This window comes from Nannospalax galili, unplaced genomic scaffold (genome assembly GCF_000622305.1).
Source record: "Nannospalax galili isolate Female #2095 unplaced genomic scaffold, S.galili_v1.0 scaffold880, whole genome shotgun sequence".
In the NCBI taxonomy this organism is placed as follows: domain Eukaryota; kingdom Metazoa; phylum Chordata; class Mammalia; order Rodentia; family Spalacidae; genus Nannospalax; species Nannospalax galili.
This window is the reverse complement of record NW_008345873.1, coordinates 824,107-827,466: the sequence shown is the minus strand read 5'-3', so window position 1 is coordinate 827,466 and position 3,360 is coordinate 824,107. Positions and strand designations below refer to the sequence as shown.

The window sequence follows — 3,360 nt, the reverse complement described above, 5'->3', positions numbered from 1 at the left end:
TTTAGTTCTAGAAAAACCTCAGTAAACTACCATTAATGCAAGCATTTTAGAGTAGGACAGAAACAGCAGGCAGGAAATCTGAGTTTTACATGAATTGTAGCATTCTGAGCCCGTCTTTTTTCTTACTATAACTCTAAATTTGTTCAATGAAGGCGATTAGCTAGAGCATTTGGCTAATCGGGGATTCAAGTGTGTAAGGCGCCCCCGCCAGGCTCCATTTCAGCAAGGCCGGAAGGAGCTGGGCGGGGCCTCAAGGCTCTAGACAACGGACTGGGGGAGGGGAACTCAGGCCCGACTGTCAGGGTGTAGACCCTCTTGCTAGCATCTGCGACCGCTCTGCGAAGTTCAGAGTCCCGACCTCCCGCAAAGGTAGGTGCCGCCCCTCTGGTCCAGGAAAAGGGTTGTCTTAGGTGGCATAAAAGGACGTAAGGTTACCGAGGCTCGCGCTTTAGGGCGTGGGAGAGTGGCAGCGCCAACCCCCTATCCCGGGGTGATTGTACTCACCTTACACTGGGGGAGGACACTCCTGCCTTGCCTCAAGGCTGTCGTCACGATTTGGGCTAGTTTTGCAGTCCTCCTGGAGATCAGCATGGGGCCAGTTGGGCCTAGTGCTGTGGAATAGCTGGAGCAAGCTGGGGTTGGGACGGACGCCCAACGTGCATTGTTTCAGTCTCGGCTGGATCTTCCAGCCCGGGATCTGTCACTCATTTGGTGTCTAAACTTAAGCGTGCCTCACTTTGCTCAGCCATTGAGTGGAAGGAACCCCTGCTTTTGCAAGAATTTGTAGCACTGCCTTCTTTCGCTCCCATAGCCACTAAGGTTCTCTGACCAGATTTTACCCTTTGTTTGCACTCTCAGAGCAAGGCTGCCTATGGAGTTGCAGAATAAGGCTTTGGGGAAGTTAAGCTAAGAACCTCCTGCTCTGCTCTGAAAACAACTCTGGAGAACCTTTTAATACTACTGGAAATGCTCAGTGCATTAATTAAATGTGAATTCTGAATAATGCTTTTGTGAATAGTTTATTAGTAAGGATTTTAACGAAACTACTGCCCAAATGTTGTGTATTGGATGAACCTACTACATTGCTAGCAAGTTTCATTCAAAGAAAGAGTTTGAGATTTTACTGTATAATCATTAAAAGAAGAAAAAAATGAGCTCTTATATTTGGAAACACTTCAATAATCCATTCTCAGCGGTCGTCTTTTATATTTGCTTTTTAGCCAGGTACTGTCGTGTCAGGATACACTATAGTAAAGCTTATAAGAAATTGATTTAACATTGTTTCTACTATAATGATACAAATATTTTGGCTATGGTTGCCATTCTCATCACCATTCCTTAATGGGGAAAAATTGGAGGTTGATGGTCACGCAGTGTCAATGGTGTTTCTGGCAGCTGTGCTTTATGCCTGTCAGACTTGGGGTTGGAGGACTAACCTCCTGGATTATTAAACCTCTTTGCTGTGAAGAATCTTTCCTTGGTGAATGGAGCCAAACTGAACACAGACCCACCAGTTGAGTACCACTGTGACCCTTTTTACAGCACCGGGAATTCTTCATGCTTACCCAAGTTGAACACAAACCAGCTATTGCCCCCATGTAAAGACTAACAACAATGAGAGAATATTGGGAAAACCCAACCTGTGCAGTACCTTCTGGGTCGACGAAAGGAGTGGTTGATAATGAAAGGGGTTCTTCTGGGTAAGGAAAGGAAATGATGATTTCTCAAATGGTCTCAGGGAAATTGTGCTGAATATCTGTTAAAGAGCGTTGAGGGTGACTTTAGATTTGGCTGTTTGGCAGAAACTAGTGGTGACTAGTTAGGCATATTTTTAATGCATTAATCTGTTTTTCTGTATTCATCTACTCTGTCCAGTAGTGAATTCCTGCTTTACACAAGGAAGCCAACCCATTCACTGACCTTGGGAGCATGGGAATGTAATATGGAAGGAAGATAGGGATTCAGCTTTTAAAACATGCACAGTTATGAGGCACCCTCACCCTTTCCACCACATGCATCTATACCCAGTATTGAGTCTTGTCACTTCCACGTTGTGAATATTTTTATGATCCATTTATTTCTTGCCTACCTTCTCCAAATTTCAAGTCAGCAATAGTCTTTTAAAAATGTAAACAAGTACATTATATCCATGTGTATGTGTCATAATGAAGCCCCTTTGTACAATTCAATTCCTTGAGTAGAAAACTATGCATTGACTTGCTTGTTCATATTATTATTATAACTTACTATAATATGTTATTATTTTGACTTTATGTTTAATATATTGCCAAACTTTTCTAAAGGGGATGACCCATTTTACATTCATTATACTTATATAATCTACCACCAATGTATGATAATTCTAATTTATTTTTATCCTCTTCAATACTATTATTTTTCCTTTTCAAAAATAATTACAGCTTTCCTTGTGGGTGTAAACTTGCACACAAACAAACCAGTAGACCAATGAAATAGAAAAGAAGATCCAGAAAGAAGCACCTAAATTTTTACAAAGCTGTCAAAAACATACACTGGGGGATTAAAATGTATTGTATGAAATGCACAAAAATTCAATAAAAATATATATTGTTAAAAAAATGACTTTGAGATTCCATCTCACCATTATCAGAATGGCTATCATCAAGAAAACAAGCAGCAATAAATGGGAAGGAGGCATTAATATGGCTCATTAGGTAAAAGCATTTGCCGAGAAAGGCTAATAACCTGAGTTCAATCCCTGGAATCATGTAAGGATGGAAGGAAAAGTTTTCCTTCATCCTCTGACCTCCACATGCATTCTGAGATACACGTGCCACTCCCCCCCATTACACACACACATTTTTTTTTAAAATTTCTTAAAAGACTGTGGGGGAGACAGAAACTCTTGTATACTACTAATGGGAATGTACACTGGTATGGCCACTTTGGAAGTCAGCTTGGAGATTCCTCCAAAACTTAAAAATAGAACTTCCATGTATCTTGGTTATAATGTTCTTGGATATCCAAAGGACTCTAAATCATACCACAGAGATACTTGAACATTCATGTTTATTTCTACACTGTTCATAAGAGCTAGGAAACTGAGTAAGTCTTGATTTCCAGTAGCACATGGATGGATAAAGAAAATGTGGTAGATGTACACAATGGAATTTTATTTAGCTATATAAAAAAGAAATGATAGCATTTGCAGGAAAATGGATGCAACTGGCAATTATGATGTTAACCAAAAGAGGCCAGTCTCAGAAAGACAGACAGACATCATGTTTTGTGTCATATGTAGACCCTAGATTTAAATTTTTGTATGTGTGTACATGCAAGCTTGTGTGTGTGTGTGTGTGTGTGTGTGTAAGTCATGAAACT

General features: G+C 40.4%; 1 protein-coding gene across 2 annotated transcripts in view; it reads left to right on the top strand.

Moving 5' to 3' along the window:
- The first annotated feature begins 243 nt into the window (after window positions 1-243).
- Tmlhe (trimethyllysine hydroxylase, epsilon) overlaps window positions 244-3,360 on the top strand; it is a 115,267-nt gene continuing 112,150 nt past the window's right edge. Inside the window, exon 1 of one of the 2 annotated variants that reach the window (XM_008842053.2) lies at window positions 244-369. The gene's annotated coding sequence lies outside the window, so the exon portion shown is untranslated. The remainder of the gene's footprint in view (window positions 370-3,360) is intronic. The other variant, XM_008842051.2, reaches the window with a different exon arrangement.